This window comes from Rhinopithecus roxellana, chromosome 20 (assembly GCF_007565055.1).
Source record: "Rhinopithecus roxellana isolate Shanxi Qingling chromosome 20, ASM756505v1, whole genome shotgun sequence".
Taxonomy (NCBI): Eukaryota; Metazoa; Chordata; class Mammalia; order Primates; family Cercopithecidae; genus Rhinopithecus; species Rhinopithecus roxellana.
This window is the reverse complement of record NC_044568.1, coordinates 52,940,868-52,961,163: the sequence shown is the minus strand read 5'-3', so window position 1 is coordinate 52,961,163 and position 20,296 is coordinate 52,940,868. Positions and strand designations below refer to the sequence as shown.

Genomic DNA, 20,296 nt, shown 5'->3' with positions numbered 1-20,296 from the left:
CCATGTATCCTCGCCGGAGATTTTTCTTTTGTAAAATTAAAAAAAAAAATTATATCATTTATTTATTATTATTATTTTTAGCTCCGGCTCAAAGCCTCGCTGGACGAATTTTAAAGGTATGTTGGTTAATGTCATGCCTTCACCGTAACTAGGGGATAGGGCGGGTTAACTGCCACGCTTGTTTTAAAGGTAGGGAAACCCAGGGCCAGGAAACTAGAATCAGACGGTATTTCCTAGCTCCCTGCTGGCGCTTCTCATGCCCCCAACAAAATCATGAAATAACCCACTCACCTGTACGCACAGGGCCTGCCCCACCCACTCCTCCCAGAGCCCGAGAACACCCAGCCTCTAGGAACAGCAAGCAAGGATCCAGGTATCCCCGGGCGCGCACCCACGGAGCAGGGCAGGCCTCGGGCCCCGCAGGCTCCGCCCTGTCACGTGACACCAACCATGGGCCGCCCCTCCTGGGAGGGGAGGGCACGACCCGTCTCTCGCCTGCGCAGAAGGGGCTGGAGGCGGGCACGTCCGGTTGACTGACAGCTCGTGCCGCGGCATCGGGAAAGGACCCGGCTGCTCGCGGGCGGCGCAGTCGCCGCAGCCGCGGAGTCCGACGGCGCCGGTTCGCTTCGCTGTGTGCCCGCGGTGAGAGGTGCGGTGGGGCGGCCTCAGGCTGGCCTGACAGGCTCGTGAGGGGAAGAATGACCCGGGAGGGACGGCGGGGACCCGGGACGGGGGTCTGCGAGGGGTGACAGCTGGGAGCGCCGTGGGGCAGGGGCGCGAGGAGGGAGGAGGGGTCCGCGGGGTAGGCGGGGGCGGGGCCTCGCGGCCCGGGGCTCAGGCCGCGGTTCTCCGCGGCCTCCTAGCCTGCTGGGAGGCAAAGGGAATAGGGGAAGGTCGCCGGGAGCCCATGGGCGGAGGGGCAGTGCGGACGCCGATGAATGAGTGCAACCCGGGCCGCTGCCGGGAGGAGGCGCCCCCAAACCCGGGGCAGATGGTGGCAGCAGGTGGCTTTGGGATGGAGCTGGTGTCCCAGTCTTGGGGGAAGACGAAACCCCGGACTCCTGCAAAGGCATTCTGGGGAGAGGGTGCAGGGACCCAGGGGGTAAAGACATTGGCGAATCGTGCGTGTTTGAGGCGTGATGAAGTTGCCGCCTCACCGCTCCCGGGGCTAGCAGGGTGGGGTGAGAGAAAGGGGCTTCCTGGCCTGGGTGGCCACCCCTGTCCATTCTGCCTCTTCCCTCTGCTCTTGATGGGCCAGTGAGCAAAGGGGAGGATTGCAGAGAGCATAGCAATGGAAATGCGGTTTTAGCAGCTCAGTTTAGGACCGCTGGATCAGGTGGAATTGAACACGTTTAGAGGATCTTGGAAAGGGCAGAATTGAGTGTTCTGGAGCTGGGTGCGTGCCCCCCATCCCCGCCCTTGTCCTGGGTTTGTGCTTCCCTGGGTTGCAGGTTGATTAGACGTGGGAAGATGAAAAGGGGAAGAGGAAAAAAAGACTTTGCAGGGGCACCAGCCAGGTCCTCGTCCTCTCTAGTTAGGGGCCAGGCATGAGTCCCAGCCTCCAGATTGTGCAGGAACAGCCTCTGATCTGGCACAGGTGAGGCGCCCCTGACGTGGAGGTAGTGGCTGTGGTGAGTCAGTGTTAGAGGCAGGCTGACAGCTGTCAGGGCCAAGGCTGCTTTAACCAGGCTGCGACTTGATGTTGATGTTTCAGATTCATTTCCTTAGAGGCAACCCCCTCCCTCAACCTAAAAGCAGGGCAGAGAGATGCTTAACACCGAATCGTGCAAAGGAAAAGGTGTGGGTTATATTGCATGTGAGCGTTCCTTCCTGTCTTCCCCCCATTTCTCCTGGGAAGCGTATGTTCTCCATTGTTCAGTGTCTCTTTTTGGCTGTCACTTGTTTTTATTTCCACTTTGTTCAGATATAGGACTGCTTACGCCTTTGAAGCACGGGACGAAAGGCTATTGAGATTGGCTCGCAATGAAAAAGTTGACTCATGAGATTTTCTTTTTCCATTAAAGAGATGAAGATGGCGTGGGACTCACATGTAGGCAGCCTTCACGATCAGATCATCACTAGCCTTTCTGGGTTACATTCTGACGTTTCTGGCAGTGTTTGCCTTTTGTATGGGACGTGTCAGTTAGTGTGAAGGTTGGTTTGCGTTATTTGAGATGTAACAGCCAAAGGCAGTGAGAAGCCACTTGGTGACGGAGTAAATCACAAGCCTTAAATAATTTGCTGCTGAATCCCAGAAAGTGGAGGATTTCCATAGATATTGGCTATGGCTCTCTTTTCATGACAATAACTGCTTCTTCAAAGGTGAATTGCTTTATAGTAGCCCCAGTGGCTCTGAGGAGCATCTTTTAGGACAGTCCCCAGGAAGGGTTTGGGGTGGGATGAGTCATGCTGCATGCCTCTCTCTCCTCCCACCTTCTCCCTCCTTTCTCTCATAAAGCAAAAGTAATCAGGTTAAAAGAAACACCAAAAGCAGCCTGGAGCAGTTTTTTAAAAAAGTCATGAGAAGTCAACCAGCAGCAGGAAAGACATGCAAAGGCAGGAGTAAAAACCCTATTGTCCAAAATAATGACCCTCACTTTCATACTTCACAAGGGTTTTCCCACGCAGGCTCTTGGCTGATCTTCATTATAAGCTTGGTAATCAGGATGGGTTTGTTACCGTTCCCATGTCACAGATGAGGAAACTGAGGCTGAGTGACTTGCCCAGGGTCACTTTGCTACTGGGAGCACAGTGAAGTGATCAACCCAGCCATCTGACAGTGGATATAGCAGCGCTTACCACTCTGTGGAATGGGAAGTGGGGCAGATCCGGGTGGATTGTGCCTCACACGAGGGGTCCTCAGAGGCTTGCAAAACATCCTTCTCTTCCACCACCTGTCCGGCTTACCGAGTCCGCCGCAGCACCCCTGCCCCCGCCCCAAGCTTGAGGTAGTCTGCATGGACTCAGATTTATTTAGACGTCCTTGAGAAATCCAATAGGAAGTATGATTTCAAAGAGCGTCTTTTGCTTAAGTCTCTGTGTTTCCACATAGCCCAGGTGTCTTCAGCTGTGTGAGGCAAGAGAGCATGCAGTTCTCGGGCAGCCTGCTAGAATCGTTTTCCTTGTCCTCCACCCGAAAGAGAAATGCGGTGGTTGTGAAACCTAGGGAGCTGACCCAGTAACTTTGTTTATTCTAAACCGTTTTTTATATGTGGCATTGTATGCATTATGGTGACACTTAAAAAAAAAATAAGCCATAGGGCCGGGCGCGGTGGCTATCGTTTTCCTGTAATTCCAGCACTTTGGGAGGCTGAGGCAGGTGGATTACCTGAGGTCAGGAGTTCAAGAACAGCTTGGGCAACATCTCCTTAGTAGCTTCTTTTTTTTTTTTTTTTTTTTTGAGACGGAGTCTGGCTCTGCCGCCCAGGCTGGAGTGCAGTGGCCGGATCTCAGCTCACTGCAAGCCCCGCCTCCTGGGTTCACACCATTCTCCTGCCTCAGCCTCCCAAGTAGCTGGGACTACAGGCGCCCGCCTCGTCGCCCGGCTAGTTTTTTGTAGTTTTTAGTAGAGACGGGGTTTCACCGTATTAGCCAGGATAGTCTCGATCTCCTGACCTCGTGATCCGCCCGTCTCGGCCTCCCAAAGTGCTGGGATTACAAGCTTGAGCCACCGCACCCAGCCTCCTTAGTAGCTTCTTAACACGGGTTTCCCGTGTTAAGAAACCCCGTCTCTACTAAAAATACAAAAATTAGCTGGGCATGGTGGCGGGTACGTGTAATCCTGGCATCCTGGCTGAGGCAGAATCACTTTAACGCAGGAAGTGGAGGTTGCAGTGAGCCAAGATTGCGCCACTGCACTCCAGCCTAGGTGACAAAGAAAGATTCCATCTCAAAAAAAGAAAAAAACCCCAACAAGGCGTAGTTGTTCTCACGAGGGAAGAACAAGTTTTAATCCCACTTTCTAAATCTGGCATCACAAAGAGGACATCGGGGGAGGTTGGCCGATAAATGTTTCGGCAAGTCAGTGGTATAAAACAATGGAAAGCCAAGGCAATCCCGGGCACATGAACAGAAGTATAGGTCTGGAATGAAACAGGGGACAGTGCTAGTCTACTCCATGCTTAGAACATTGTGTTCTTTTCTGAACATCACATGTAATAAACGGTGTAGAAAAAAATAAGCATATTCATTGGAAACTGCTACAGTGGTGAATGAATTAGACGTAAGCCTGGAGAAGCTTGGGAACTGTGATTTATTAAGCCCAGGGTTCCAAGAACCAAGGGACAAAAGTAATAGAAAGACTTGGCCTTGGCTGGGTGTGGTGGCTACACTTGGAATACCAGCACTTTGTGGTAGCCAAGGCAGGCGGATCACCTGAGCCCAGGAGTTCAAGACCAGCCTGGGCAACATGACAAAACCCCGTCTCTACCAAAACATATACAAAAATTAGGCAGGCGTGGTGGTGCAAACCTGTAATCCCAGCTACTAGGGAGGCTGGGGTGGGAGGATCACTTGAGACCCAGAGGTGGAGGTTGCCATGAGCTGAGATTGTACCACTGCACCCCAGACTTCAGTTTTAAGACCGTGATTGTGCGAGAGTGGTCGTTTAAAAACTCTGAGTTAAATCATGTCTGTCTCCAGCAGCTTCCCAGGACCTTGGTCAACTAGGGCAACTGCACAGGTGCTGACTGACCCTGCCTGTTTCTCCAGCTTCATCGACTGCTGCTGTCACTCACCAAGGTCCTGCCTTCTTCCTGTGCCTTGCGAGTGCCAAAATGACTCTGCCTCAGGGCCTTTGCACGGGCTGTTCCTCCCCTTTCCATGGCCAGCTTCCTGGTGTTCCCATCACTGCTGCAATATCACATCCTTAGTGACACCTTTCCTAATAGTCAGAATAATGTTCCTTTTCCTCTGATCCCTGTCCACTCACTCTGTCATATTATAGTGTTTTATTTTCTTCATAACAGTATCAGAAATGACCTCGTTTATTGGAGAATACTTTTACTAGAGACGGTCAAACCTAGCCTGGCTAGTGGACCATTGGGCAAGAGAATTCAGGCACTAGACAGACAGTAATGCCAGGTCACCTTTATTTCTCTCGGGTGTGCTCTCACAAAGAACTACACACTGGGACTTAAAGCAACCGAAATTTATTCTCACAGTTCTGGAGACCAGAAATCCAAAATTAAGGTGTCAACAGGGCTGGTTCCTTCTTGGGGACTCAGAGAGAGACTCTGTGCCTTGCTCCCAGCTTCTGCTGGTGGCCGGTGAGCCGTGATGTCCCCTCACTGGCATCTGCGTCACTGCAGGGTCAGCCCCTGTGGTCACATGGCCTCCTTGTCCCTTTGTGTCTGTCTCCACTTCATGTCTTCTCCTGTGGGTCTGTGTCTCTTCTCCTCTTATTTTATTTTTATTTTTATTTTTTTCTGAGACGGAGTCTCACTCTGTTGCCCAGGCTGGAGTGCAGTGGCTGGATCTCAGCTCACTGCAAGCTCCGCCTCCCAGGTTCCTACCATTCTCCTGCCTCAGCCTCCGGAGTAGCTGGGACTGCAGGTGCCCACCACCTCGCCCGGCTAGTTTTTTGTATTTTTTAGTAGAGACGGGGTTTCACCGTGTTAGCCAGGATGGTCTTGATCTCCTGACCTCGTGATCCGCCCGTCTCGGCCTCCCAAAGTGCTGGGATTACAGGCTTGAGCCACGGCGCCTGGCCGTCTCTTCTCCTCTTAAAAGGGCACCAGTGGGATTGGACTTGGGGTCCACACTACTCCATTATGACCTTCTCTTTTTTTGAGACAGAGTCTGTGTTGCCCGGGATGGAGTGCAAGGCATGATCTCAGCTCACTGCAACTACCGCCTCCCATGCCTCAGCCTCCCATGTAGCTGGGTTTACAGGTGCATGCCACTACGCCTGGCTAATTTTTGTATTTTTGGTAGAGATGGGGTTTCGCCATGTTGGCCAGGCTGGTCTTGAACCCCTGACCTCAAGTGATCCTCCTACCTCGGCCTCCCAAGTTGTGGGATGACCTCCACTCAACTAATTACATCCACAGAAACCCTATTTTCTTTTCTTTTCTTTTTTTTCTTTTTTTTTTTTTTTGACACAGTGTCTCGCTCTGTCGCCTAGACTGGAGTGCAGTGGTGTGATCTTGGCTCACTGCAAGCTCCGCCTCCCAGGTTAACGCCATTCTCCTGCCTCAGCCTCCCCAGTAGCTGGGACTACAGGCACTTGCCACCACGCCTGGCTAATTTTTTGTATTTTTAGTAGAGATGGGGTTTCACTGTGTTAGCCAGGATGATCGCAATCTCCTGACCTCGTGATCTGCCCACCTCGGCCTCCCAAAATGCTGGGATTACAGATGTGACCAATCTGCCCAGCCCCACAGAGACCCTATTTTCAATTAAGTTCACAGGTTCCCTGGGTTAGGACCTCAACATATCTTTTGGGTCCAGGGGTTGCAGGGGTGGGGGCGCCTAAATTCAATCCGTAATGCCTTCCAGCATCAAGATGCAGTGACGTTTTAAAGGGAAAAATTGGCAGGAGGTGCTCGGTTATTTTTAGGGATAATGACAGGGATGTGGACGTTTTTACGAGAAGCATTCATGATCCTTACGATTTGGGAGTCGAGTGCTGACCATTGTGCTTCGCCATGAAGAGGGCGAGCAATCCAGCGACCTGCCCAAGGCCGTGCAGCTCCTGACAGTGAGAATCTCCTCACTTCTGATTGCAGAGCCCACAGCTTCTTTACCCTTCCCGGCAGGGACGCCACCACTGCTTCAGGTCAGGATGCTGGGTTTCTCCGATGCACTCTGCAGGGACCCAGAGAGATGATTCCCTTCCTTTGCGTTTTGCTGCACTGGTCCTTGTAGTGGAGGAACAGCTCATCGGCGTCCAGCAGTGAAATAAATGGCGCGGCTGAATACGGTGCCCTCCCACTTAGGCAATGCTTCCCAGAGGCGGTGGCGTGTGTAGAAGCCTCCTCCCGAGTGTAATTTGGAAGGGCTGTTTCCCAAGGCCTCCAGAGCTCTGGGCTTCTGCGTCTCAGATGGGACCAAGGATGAGCCCTCAGGGAGTTCACAGAGCAACTTTTCTCCCTTTGGGCTGGGGGTGGGGGCAGGGGTGGGGGAAAGGTAGAGCAGGACTGGTGCCAGCTGACTTCTCTGGTGACTGGCACCTGCAGCTGGAGATGCCTCAATTCCTGGATCTGTCACCTAGATACCCAATATGCCCCTGTCTTTATTTGTTTTTATTTTTGACTGAGTAATATGTGCAGATGGCACCAAATTCAGATGATACAGAAAGATGTCGTAGTTTGTCCCTCCCTGCCCCCGCCGCTTCCCGGTGACCCTCCCCAGTGGCGTTACTGCCCATTTCTTGTGTCTCCTTCCAGAGATCTGATATCCTTTTAATGTCCCCAATTACCTTCATCCCTCTCACCACATGGGTCATGCTCGCCATCCCTCCCCTCAATCCATCCTTCCTCCAACCTCGCCACAGCCCATCTGTGATGACAGATGACTTGTTTCCCCCGTTAAGAGCTGATGAGACTAGGCGCGGTGGCTGATGCCTGAAATCCCAGCACTTTGGGAGGCCGAGGTCACTGGAGGTCAGGAGTTCGAGACCAGCTTGGCCAACATGGTGAAACCCTCTCTCTTACTAAAAATACAAAAATTAGCCAGGCGTGGTTATGGGTTCCTGTAAGCCCAGCTACTAAGGAGGCTGAGGCAGGAGAATCGCTTGAACCCGGGAGGTGGAGGTTGCAGTGAGCTGAGATCACACCATTGCACTCCAGCCTGGGCGACAAGAGGGAAACTCCATCTCCAAAAAAAAAAAAAAAATGCTGATGGCTGTACTCCTGCCAAGGAGTTTATCTGGGGAAGGAAGGTGCTTAGCAGAAATGAGTCTGTACAGTTAAATGTGGGGCAAGAGTGTGGGGAAAGTGCTTTTATTTATGGAGTGGTTTTCATAGTCTTGTGCCTTAGACTTCACTGGGTAGGGTTTGCCGTGTCCGGGGTGAGTACAGAGGACTCCCTGGAAGGAAAGTGACGGAGACAGTTTGTCTTATGTGGCTGAGGTATAAAAATTGTGTGGTTGTTATTATGGCTCATATTTTTAGGGTTTCCTCTGTCCACGCCCAGCTATGTGCCCAGTACCTTATGGGGCTGTCACTTCAGCCCTCACAAAAACAGTGTAATGTAGCCACAGTTACTGTCCCCATTTCACAGGTGAGAAAACTGAGGCATAGAGAGGCGGAGTAACATGCCTCCATCACACAGTGTGTAAGAGCAGTGCCAGCACGTGGGTCAGGGCAGCCTATCTCTGGGCCTGGGTTTCTTTGCCTCTCCCCTGTGCCGCCTCTCCTGACAGAGTGCGGGTCACCTTTGAGACCCCCTGTCACCGGAGACTAGTGCTCTGCAGGGCGCTAGGCCCCTAAGCCCCACCTCGCACCTGTGCACCTGCCTCTGCCCCTTCCCCAGGCTGAGCCGTCAGCTACCCTGCTTCCTCTCAGCCTTCTGATTTCCACCTGGCTCTCAAAGCCCCAGGCACCAGGACATCTTCCCGGAGCCCCTGGTTCTCAGAGCAGGGCCACAGCGGTGCTGGGTCTGTCCCCCGTCCGTGGCAGGCCCCTGTCTCTTGCCCTCTTCACCACCCGTTCCTCTCTGAGCAGGTCAGAAGTGGCTCTGCAAGTCCTGTGTTGTCCTGCTCGTTTTTCCGTTCCCCAGGCCTAGCCCAGTGCCCAGCACAGAGCAGGTGATGAAGAAATGCTGGTGGCACAGGAAGCTGGTGGTTTAGGAAGCCCTGGTGTCCACCCGGCTCTGTGGGGACCCTCCTCTCCCAGATTGTAAAAGGAAGGCTTTGACCTCAAGTCTTCTAGTGTCAGAATCTTCCCTCACTTTGCTTGCGATGTTTGTTTTGTTTTTTGTTTGTTTGTTTTTAGAGATGAGATCTTGCTCAGTTGTCCAGGCTGGAGTGCAGTGGTGCAACCACCGCTCACTGCAGCCTCGACCTCCCAGGCTCGAGTGATCCTTCCACCTCAGCCTGCCAAGTAGCTAGGACTACAGGCATGCACCACCATGCCTGGCTAATTTATTTTTATTTTTTATTTTTAGTAAAAATAGGATCTTGGCTGGGCGCGGTGGCTCACAGCTGTAATCCCAGCACTTTGGGAGGTCAAGGTGGGCGGATCACAAGGTCAAGAGATCGAGACTATCCTGGCTAACACGGTGAAACCCCATCTCTACTAAAAAAATACAGAAAAATTAGCCAAGCGTGGTGGCAGGCACCTGTAGTCCCAGCTACTCGGGAGGTTGAGGCAGGAGAATGGTGTGAAGCTGGGAGGCAGAGCTTGCAGTGAACTGAGATCCTGCCACTGCACTCCAGCCTGAGCAACAGAGCAAGACTCTGTCTCAAAAAAAAAAAAAAGAAAGAAAGAAATGGGATCTTGCTATGTTGCCTGGGCTGGTCTTGCACTTTTCGGCTCAAGCAATCCTCCCGCCCTGGCCTCCCAAAATACTGGGATTACAGGCATGAGCCACCACACCTGGCCTGCGTAGAGTGTTTCAACAGGCTTCTTTCCTCCTTCTTTGTTTGTTCTTTAACAGCTTGTTGAGTATGTTTTAGATATCATAACATTTTCCCATTTCAATTGTACAATTTAGTGATTCTTAGTAGTTTTACTGAGTGGTGCAACCTTCATCATAATCTAATTTCAGAACATTTCCATCATCCCATCAACGAAACCCCTTTCACATTTGCAGTCTCTGCCCCCACCTCCCAGTCTGGCCTCTGACAACCACTAATCCAGTTTTTGTCTCCGTGGATTCACCTGTTCTGGACATTTCGTAAACTAGATTCATTTTTAGTTCGTCACTGTCGTAGCATGTGTCCGTGCTCTGTTCCTTTCTACTGTAGACGTTTTTAGTGATTGTCTGGTACTGGGAAAGAGTGCCGGTGCCTTCTGGCCCTCTGCACTCGTCTCCATCTGCCCTCTTGCAGATGGAGCCTTTGATTGTGGGGTGGACGAGCGGGCAGTAGCCCTCCTGGGTGTGCTTACATATTACGCCATAGACCTTGCTTGACTGCCACAGTGTGCCTGTACTGTCCTCTTTCTGTTTCAGGATCCAGTCCAGGGCACCACACTGCATGTGGTCACACCTGCCCAGCCCCGCCTCCCCTGGGACAGCTCCCACCTTTCCTTATTTCACACACAGTTCGGTGGTCTCTGTGTGACACGGGATCTTCATAGCTCCCAGAAGGAAAGTGATGCAGCGGCAGTGTGTGTGTGAGGTCCGCCTCGCTCAATAGGAAGAACCTGACTTGAGAAAATCCTGCTTTCATTCTTGCAGGGTTTCTGGCCTTACTCCAGAAATGTTCTCCTGCCTCTAAATATCAGAAATGAATGGCCAGGACCCATTGCTCTGTAGGAGTAGTTTCTAGCCAAGGCTGATGGGGATGGTAAATTAGAAGAAGGAAAGGAGAGAGAAGGGGATTTTTTTCTCTTCATGACTGAGTCCATGTAGGAAAGCATGTGCCTGACAGACCATCTTCTTCAGTGACATCCTTTTCTCTGCCAGGTGTGTTTGGAGACATTTTCCTGGCCTTTACATCATAGCCAGGCATGACTCACAAGCAGATGACTCAGTGGCAAAAGTGACCAATGAGCTAAGGGAAAATGAGAATCTAGAAATAGTGGAACAAATGGAAAATGCCAGAGTCAGTGCGTGTGGACGGCCACTGTGACGCTGACATCCTTGAGTTAGGGGATGTCGGGTGAACCTAGGACGCTAGACGCTGGGATATAAAATGGGGCCATGAAAGGAGGGGTGGAAGCCTCATGAGGGAAGAGAACCACATTCTGAGTGAATAGCAAGTATCGAGAATGAAATAAAAGAATGAAATGAGACCAAAGCAGTGTCCATGTGTCACTGTCAAACCTAAGACTCCCTCCCCATCATTTTTAAAAAACTTAATTTGCAGTGGTTGGAAGGGAATAGAAAATCCGATAATAAAGTAAAACTAGTCGAATCCCCACTCTACTCAGTGAGAGGCAGATTATGTTGAACTTCATTACACAAAACAACATCACTCCTAGAATCCCAAGGCCCAATTTGGATAATAAAAAACACTTTCCGAGTCTGCTCTTGTGGAAGGAAGCGATATTCTACATAATCAGAAATTTAATGGAAGTAGAATTAACAAAGTCATCTATGCTGTGGGAAAGAAGTAGCATGTCTCACATCCTCTCTCCCTCCTCCAGGGAACCCTCTAAAGTGAGCTGGAGTGGCCAAGAGCGGAGGGGCCCCATGAGGCAGCGCCTCCCACCTGTGGTCCTGCATCTGTTCTTGCTAGCATGCCAGTCCACTCTCCACACAGTGGCCAGAGTGCAGCATCTTTCCAAAATCGAGGTTATGGCATTCCCCAGGTTTAAACCCTCCAGTTGCTCCTGGGATGTATTCCCAAGTCTGTAACTTGGCCTACAAGTCCCTGCAGCCCTCTCACCCTCAGCTCCTTCCACACCACCTCTGTGCATCCCACTGGACCAAACTGCGTCGCTATGGATAGAATGGCCCAGGTCCATGCCCTTGAAGAGCATTGGGTTTGCCTCTTCCCTGGGCTGGGCCCCATGGCCTCCGGATCGTAGTGACCTCCCTGCTTTCTCAGGCTGAAGGTGCTACTTGCTGCCAGCTACCTTCCCTAACCCAGCACAGTCCAGCAGAAATGCAAGACGCACCACATGTGTGATTTTAAATCTAGCAGCCACCTTAAACAAGTAAGGATATCTAGCAGTATAATCTATTTTTTAATTGGCCGGGTGCAGTGGCTCATGCCTATAATCCCAGCACTTTGGGAGGCCGAGGTGGGTGGATCACTTGAGGTCAGGAGTTCAAGACCAGCCTGACCAACACAGTGAAACTCTGTCTCTACTAAAAAGACAAGATAGCTGGGCATGGTGGTGGGCACCTGTAATCCCAGCTACTCGGGAGGCTGAGACAGGAGAATCACTTGAACCTGGGAGGCGGAGGTTGCAGTGAGCCGAGATTGTGCCACTGCATTCCAGACTGGGCAACAGAGCCAGAGTCAGGCTCAAAAAAAAAAAAAAAAAGAATTTCTTGTTAATAGATTCTATTATTCTATGTAACCCAATACCAATATGTCCAAAATATTATTATTTCTACATGTAATCTATATAAAAATTATTAATAAGATAGTTTACCTTCTCTTTTCTGCCCAAAGTCTGAAATCTGGTGTGGTCAGCAGGTCACAGCTTGAACAAGCACATTTATGGGCTCAAGGGCCACATGTGGCCAGCAGCTACCACAGTGGGCAGCACAGCTCTGACCTATTAGTGACATTTTTTATTCATAGCACAGATGATGGCTATGATATCTTTTGTTTGCTTTTTTGCTCTCTGACTAGCACATAAGCTCCCTGAGGGCCAGGCCTTTGTCTCTCTCACCCAGAGCAATGCCTGGTGCACTGTAGATGTTCAGTAATACTTGTTGACTGGTGGAGTGGACGGAGGCCAAACACAAACCCTCAATTCTCCTGCTGCTCTAGAGGCCACAGAGTAGTCAGTGCCATTGGGAGCCTATTTTAACCTGGGCCATTTAATGTCACAAGGTTCCTCGTAACACAGAACACTGTTTTATGTAGGGACTTATGTATCATCAAAGGTCTGTATGATTACTCTTTTTTATTTTTTTGAGGCAGGGTCTCACTGTGTTGCCCAGGCTGGAGTGCAGTTGCATGATAAGGGCTCACTGCAGCCTCAACCTCCTGGGATGAAGTGATCCTCCTGCCTCAACCTCCTGAGTAACTGAGACTGTAGGGCATGTGCCACCACGCCCAGCTACTTTTATTTGTTTTTTTTATAGATGGGGTTTTGCTGTGTTGCCCATGCTGGTCTTGAATTCCTGGGCTCAAGTGATACTCCCACCTCAGCCTCCTGTGTAAATGGGCATACAGACATGCGCCACCATGCCTGGCTAAGTTTTGTATTTTTTGTAGCAATGGGGTTTCGCCACGTTGGCCAGGCTGGTCTTGAACTCCTGACCTCAGGTGATCCCCCTGCCTCAGCCTCCCAAAATATTGGGATTACAGGTGTAAGCCACCACTGCTGGCATGATTACTCTTTTTTGGGTTGTTTTTTTTTTTGGATGATGGTGATACCAAAGAAAGAAAGAAAGAAAGGTTTTCTTTATTCTTTTTTTTCCTTTTTTTGAGATGGATCTCACTGTGTCACCCAGGCTGGAGTACAGTGGCGCTATCTTGACTCACTATACCCTCCACCTCCCGGGTTCAAGCTATTCTCCTGCCTCGGCCTCCTCAGTAGCTGGGATTACAGGCATGCGCTACCACGCCTGGCTAATTTTGTATTTGTAGTAGAGACAGGGTTTCACCATGTTGGCCAGGCTAGTCTCGAACTCCTGACCTCAGGTGATCCGCCTGCCTCAGCCTCCCAAAGTGCTGGAATTACAGGCGTGAGCCGCTGTGCCCGGCCATAGGAGGGTTTTTAACAGGAAGCAAGTGCAGAGATTGAGATGCTTTGAAGCTGTTGCTTGGAGTTAATGTAGATCAGGAATTTTCAACTGGAGACATTTGCAGTTGTGACAACCCAGGGGTCCTTCTGGCATCTAGTGGGTGGGGGCCGGGAGTGCCTCAGGCATCCTATAGTGCAAGGACAGCCCCCACCACAAGGAATGACCCAGCTCAAATGTTAAGAGTGCCTTTGTCAAAAAACCCCATTGTTGGCTGGGCGTGGTGGCTCACACCTGTAATCCCAACTACTTGGGAGGCTGAGGTAGGAGGATCGCTTGAACCCGGGAGGCAGAGGTTGCAGTGAGCTGAGGTCACACCACTGCACTCCAGCCTGGGTGACACAGCGAGACTCTGTCTCAAAAAAAAAAAACTCCACTGCCAATCATCGCAGCTACACATTTGTTGCTGTCTTGGTATTGCCTCTGGTAATGTCGGGAAGGTTTTTAACTTCAGGAAACTTGAGAGGTTCCACGCAGGCCCCATCTTTTCATTCCCTTCTCTCCGTTTAGGTTAAACCCTCCCCAATCTATCATTGCTTTTCCTAAAAGCACAGACCAAATGGGAGCTGCCTGCAGCCAAAGCGTTTGAGATGAAAGAAAATTGGCTCCACTTGTAAACTACAGATGAGAATTTTGCAGAGAAGCCATCTAGAGAAGCATGTGCCTTGGGAACTGTGGATCAATACACTTAAAGCAGTCCTTGGAACCTATTTAGATACCCTTGAGGCAAAACAGCACAGAAACGTCTTTCTTTTCACTCACATGCAAGTAAACATCTGCCAACTCCACCATTTCCAGGCTCCTCAAAAATGCATTTGCATATTGCAAAGCAGGACTAGAGTGCAGAATGAGATGTATTTTAATTCTTGTTATATATTAAGGTCCCCTAAATAAGAATTCAGCTCCTGTTTTATTATGGGTAGAAAAGTGGTTGATTATATATGTTTCAGTTTTAGGGTTTTGGGGAGTACTTCCAAATAGAAACTGAAGTTGTGCTAGACTAGGCAGTATTTTTTTAATCCTTCCCAACTCTCCAACTAGGTCGGAATCAGTCTGAATTAGCCATGTGGGGGATAGCAAACCACCTCACGCCTGTCGCTTCACGCCAACTGTTTCCTCTGTCCGGAATATCTTCCGTTATATGACTGGCAGGCTCAGGCTTCTACCAGATTTCACCCAAAGAACGCAGCCCTTGAAAACCGCCCCAGGCAGAGTGTAGTTCTGCTCCTGGGCTCCTCCTGGCATCTGCCTTCTGGAGTCAGAGCGCGTGGCACATGGCTGTCATCTTTCCTGTGTGCATCTCTGGATTGTGCTTGGGAAAGGAAGGGTCGTGTCCTATCCGTCTTTCTTTCCTAGGATTTATCACAGTTCTAGTACTTGGTAGGGGCTGAAAGATGGTTGCCAAGTGAATGGCTTGAACTCGTCAAAGTAACACCTTTGACCTCTCCTCGGGCACTGCCTCCATCTATAAGGAAAGGAGAAGGGCACAGAGACAGCAGCTGTCCTCTTCAGCCTCAGGTGGTGAAATTCGCAGACCTGGCACTGAGAAGAGAGGTGACAAGCCCCCCGGGGCGGGAGGGACCCTGGGTTCCCCTGGTTCTCTGTGTTTCCAGCTGGTGACACGGTAGGTGCAAAGTGGGGGTTCTAGACCCATCTGAGGAAAGCGCCACTTGACTTTGGGGATACAGCTTCACCTTGCCACTTCACTCTCTGGGCTTCAGTGTCCCGCTCTTAAAACAATTCCCGGGAATCCGAGCCTTTGCCCCCTGCGCTGCTCACTCCTATCCCTTCTTTATCTGTCTGCCAAGCCCCTACCCATTTGCCAGAAGCCTGAAGTCTCATGTAACCCTGACATCCTGGGATTTTATTTGAGTAACACAAAGTCTAGAATTAATTAGTGCATAGCTGTTTTGTTCCCACTTCTTTGCAAACATCCTTTATTCTCTTATAATTATTTTAATAACCTTCAACTCTTTTCTTTTGGCAGCGAGTAACTTCTGTGAAAGCCCAGCATTTATGGGTGAAAAGTGCTAAGCCCTCCTTGTTAGTCAGTCCCTACTAAAGTGGGAACTAGGGAAGTTCAGATGCTTTGGATGGGATATCAAATTGCTAATCACATGTGGCCTGTGTGTCTTCCAAATGAGGAGACCTGTAGGTTGAGCCTTTTCCCATGGCTCTTGGTAGAGGGAGAGTTAATCCACCCCGCTGTACTGCAGCTATGTGAAGGGTCCTTATCTATCCCCCAAATGAGCAAATAGGGGACAGGGTCCTTGTCCATACCCGAAATATTGTAAGGCTGTGGACTCCCGCTCTGCGTGGGTTTATCTAGACACTTCCATCTTTGCTCTGTAGCCTTAGGCAACTGTTTAACCCTTTTAAGCCTTGAAGTTTCTCTTTTTTTGAGATGGAGTCTGGCTGTGTCGCCCGGGCTGGAGTGCAGTGGCCGGATCTCAGCTCACTGCAAGCTCCGCCTCCCGGGTTCACGCCATTCTCCTGCCTCAGCCTCCCGAGTAGCTGGGACTACAGGCGCCGCCACCTCGCCCGGCTAGTTTTTTGTATTTTGTAGTAGAGACGGGGTTTCACCGTGTTAGCCGGGATGGTCTCGATCTCCTGACCTCGTGATCCGCCCGCCTCGGCCTCCCACAGTGCTGGGATGACAGGCGTGAGCCGCCGCGCCCGGCTAGTTTTTTGTATTTTGTAGTAGAGACGGGGTTTCACCGTGTTAGCCGGGATGGTCTCGATCTCCTGACCCCGTGATCCGCCCGCCTCGGCCTCCCACAGTGCTGGGATGACAGGCTTGAGTCCCCGCGCCCGGCCAAGACTTGAAGTTTCTTTCTCCATGAAGTGGGGATAATAGTTTTAGCTCATATGTTACTGGAGAATGAAATCAGATAATTAGTGTCTGGTATGTAGGGAATATACAGTAAATGTGAGTTATAGTTATTATGTCATTATCAAAAAGTAGTGAATAATGGTAATACTGAGTGTTGTGGAAAAGAACAGTCCAGACCAGCATGGCTCCCTCCCAGCAGTGCCATGCACAGAGGCAGCAGCAGGCAGCGGTCGGCTTGGCCTCTCTGCAGGGCATTCGTCAGGCCACACCGTGGCACTCGGAGCCAGGCAGGCTTCTGAGATTCCCTGAGAGGGAGGAGCAGAGACTTTTGAAATGTCTGAAAGTGCCATCCTTTTATTCAAATATAAGTTTTTAAGGAAAGAAAATTTTTAGAAAACTGTGATTGTGTATAACTTCTATAATGAGTGGGATACACATCTTTATTTATTTTTAACAACTATGAGGTTTATAAACAAGTAGTGGGAAAGATAATTCTTTACATTTGCTAATATGTCATAACAGACACAAGCCAAAATACAATTTTAGACTAGCAGTGTATAAAAATACTTTTTAAATAGTCGTTTTGATAGGTACAGTAGCACTTGGAAAAACAGCTGTGTAGTTATTCCTTGTGAGGACCTACTAAAACAACTCCATTTACTGCCCCCAGCTACAACTGAAAGCACAAACCTGGCAAGCAAATTCTTTTACCCAGGTACACACCATACACACCTGTGCACTGAAATAACCTCCAGCCCCCATCTGTGGTGCACATTGGTGAGGCATCCGTCTCAAACAGGGCATGAGATGACAGTATTTGGAGCCTGTTGCTGCTTGGTGGTGGTGGTGGTGGTGGTTGTTGTTGTTGTTGTTGTTTTTTGAGACAGTCTCACTCTGTCACCCAGGCTGGAGTGCAGTGGCACCATCTCAGCTCACTGCAACCTCTGCCTCCTGGGTTCAAGCAATTCTCATGCCACAGCCTCTTGAGTAGCTGGGACTACAGGCATGCACCACCACGCCCAACTAACTTTTTGTATTTTTAGCAGGGCTGAGATTTTACCATGTTAGCCAGGTTGGTCTTGAACTCCTGACCTCAAGTGATCCACCCACCTCAGCCTCCCAAAGTGCTGGGATTACAGGTGTGAGCCACCATGCCCAGCCAGGAAATGATGTTTAATGGATTGAAATGCCTTACTTGAGGCCGGGTGTGGTGGCTCATGCCTGTAATCCCAGCACTTTGGCAGACCAAGGCAGGCGGATCACCTGAAGTCGGGAGTTCAAGACCAGCCTGACTAACATTGAGAAACCCCATCTCTACTAAAAATACAAAATTAATCGGGCGTGGTGGCGCATGCCTGTAATCCCAGCTACTCGGGAAGCTGAGGCAGGAGAATCTTGAACCCAGGAGGCAGAGGTTGTGGTGAGCGGAGATCGCGCCACTGCACTCCAGCCTGGGCAACGAGAGCAAAACTCCGTCTCAAAAAGAAAAGAAAAGAAAAGAAAAGAAATGCTTTACTTGAATCTTCTTGTTTGTAGACTGACGTGAACGGTTTTCCATCTCTGTTTCTTAAAAACCTCAGTAGGACAGAAGGAAGGAAGCCCGCCTTATCTTTTCCTTCTGTAGTCACTCATGAAGTTCTCTGTGGCTTGGGCCCTGTCCCGTCAACAGTGAAGACACTGGGTCAGTCGTACTGGTTTGCAACTGAGGGGAGGTGAACCGGTGGTGCCCACTGCGTGTGCAGGGACTCTGGTCCCCAGGAAGGCACAGCAAGTGTCCCCTGTGTCATCTAGGGCAGGTCATAGTGTTTAGCGAGGTGACTCAGAAATCAGGTCCCTCATAGTATCCCAGAGGGGGATACGTTGACAATGTTTCCTTTCTTGGGGTTCGAAGTGATCCCTGCTGTCCTGGAAACATAGTCTCTGTCCATCTACCACCACAAAGTAGTGCTCCTCTTTTTTTTTTTTGAGACAGAGTCTCCCTCTGTCACCTGGGCTGGAGTGCAATGGTGCGATCTCAGCTCACTGCAACCTCTGCCTCCCAGGATCAGGCAGTTCTTCTGCCTCAGCCTCCTGAGTAGCTGGGACTACAGGCACGCACCACCACACCTGGCTAATTTCTGTGTTTTTTGTAGAGACGGGATTTCACCTTGTTGGCCAGGCTAGGCTGGTCTCGAACTCCTGACCTCGTAATCCGCCTGTCTCGACCTCCCAAAGTGCTGGAATTACAGGCATGAGCCACCGTGCTAAGCCAGTAATCTTCCTCTTAAGAAGGCATCCGGCCGGGTGCGGTGGCTCACGCCTGTAATCCCAGCACTTTGGGAAGCCAAGGCAGGCAGATCACAAGGTCAGGAGATCAAGACCATCCTGGCTAACACGGTGAAACCCCATCTCTACTAAAAATACAAAAAAATTAGCCAGGCGTGGTGGCGGGCACCTGTAGTCCCAGCTACTCAGGAGGCTGAGGCAGGAGAATGGCGTGAACCTGGGAGCTGGAGCTTGCAGTGAACCGAGATTGCGCCACTGCACTCCAGCCCAGGCAGCAGAGCGAGACCCTGTCTCAAAAAAAAAAAAGTAATAAATAAAAATAAAATAGAAAAGAAAGCATCTGTCCCTCATCATGTCAATGGTCTGTAGCAGTCAGATGCGTTTCTAGACATCTCTGTGCCATGAAAGGGCAGGTGAACGGGAGGCCGGGCTGCCGCACATGCCTGGTTTCAGCTGATCAGGGCTGATTTATGGTCAAGCACTCACTGTTCTTTGGAGGATCCTTATATTTGATACTTAAGCAGAGGCCCGATGACCTTGTTTGTTTGTGACAGAGTCTTGTTCTGTCACCCAGGCTGAAGTGCAGTGGCACAATCTTGGCTCACTGCCACCTCCACCTCCTGGGTTCAAGTGATTCTCCTGCCTCAGCCTCCTGAGTAGTTGGGATTACAGGCACCCGCCATCATGCCCAGCTAATTTTTATATTTTTAGTAGAGATAGGGTTTCACTATGTTAGCCAAGCTGGTCTCGAACTCCTGACCTCCAATGATCCACCTGCCTCTGCCTCCCAAAGTTCTGGATTACAGGCATGAGCTGCCGGCCCCGGCCCCAATGACCTTGTTTTAAGGACATGACATGGAATTCCTGGAATTGGGATTCATTTTGAAGAGTCAGTGGTCCTAAGTTGCCACCAGGCAGGGCACCAGGTTCTGCCCTGTGCATTGGCCTCTGCTTCAGCCCGTGCAGGCTGTGTGGATGAGTGCCACCTTCTGCACCAGCGGGCACCTTGCAAGGGTTTGCGGAGCTCCAGCGAGTAGCCCACTTCCATCTGTCCATCTGGCTTGGACTTTCTGTACTTATTCTAGTCCCATGGCTGTGCTCCTGCAGGGCTAGGCAGATGACAGCAACCACCGATAATGTGCATCTCAAAGGGACAGCCACCCGAGGAAGGGTCACAGGAAATGTCTCAGGGGGTGGGGCGTGCCACAGCCCCTGGAAATGAGCTGGGGCGTTGCCCTTGATTTTGCCTGCATTCTGCCTTTGCGCATTGAGGGAGCTGCTATAGCCCTTCCCTTGGTCTATGGCTGTTTGAGCTGGATGTAGAGGGCCGAGTAGGAGCCAACCCTTTGGGGCTGTCTCTTGTGAAGTCTTTCTTACCACATGCCGTGTCTTTCTCGGCTGTGCAGCTGCATCTTTCACTCATGGCTATTCTCTTAGCAGTTTCTTATTCTGTGCAGCTTAAAAACAAACATCTTACCTGACCCGCAGTGCTTTCTACATGCCCGTGACACCTTTCTCCTTACAGAGGTTGAAGAATCATGGAAAAACTCGGGGCTCTGATATTGCGAACTCCCTAAATTCTCCCACCTCCTTTCCCACGTAAGCTGATGCTCAGCCCACTGCCAACCAGCATCAGCCCAGTGGAGGCCCATCTGCTCTGCC

At 50.5% G+C, this 20,296-nt stretch overlaps 1 protein-coding gene across 2 annotated transcripts in view; it reads left to right on the top strand.

The window, feature by feature from the left end:
• Nucleotides 1–515: 515 nt before the first annotated feature.
• The window catches only part of KIAA0513 (KIAA0513 ortholog), a 62,509-nt gene continuing 42,728 nt past the window's right edge, over nt 516–20,296 (top strand). Inside the window, exon 1 of one of the 2 annotated variants that reach the window (XM_010355620.2) lies at nt 516–649. The gene's annotated coding sequence lies outside the window, so the exon portion shown is untranslated. The remainder of the gene's footprint in view (nt 650–20,296) is intronic. The other variant, XM_010355621.2, reaches the window with a different exon arrangement.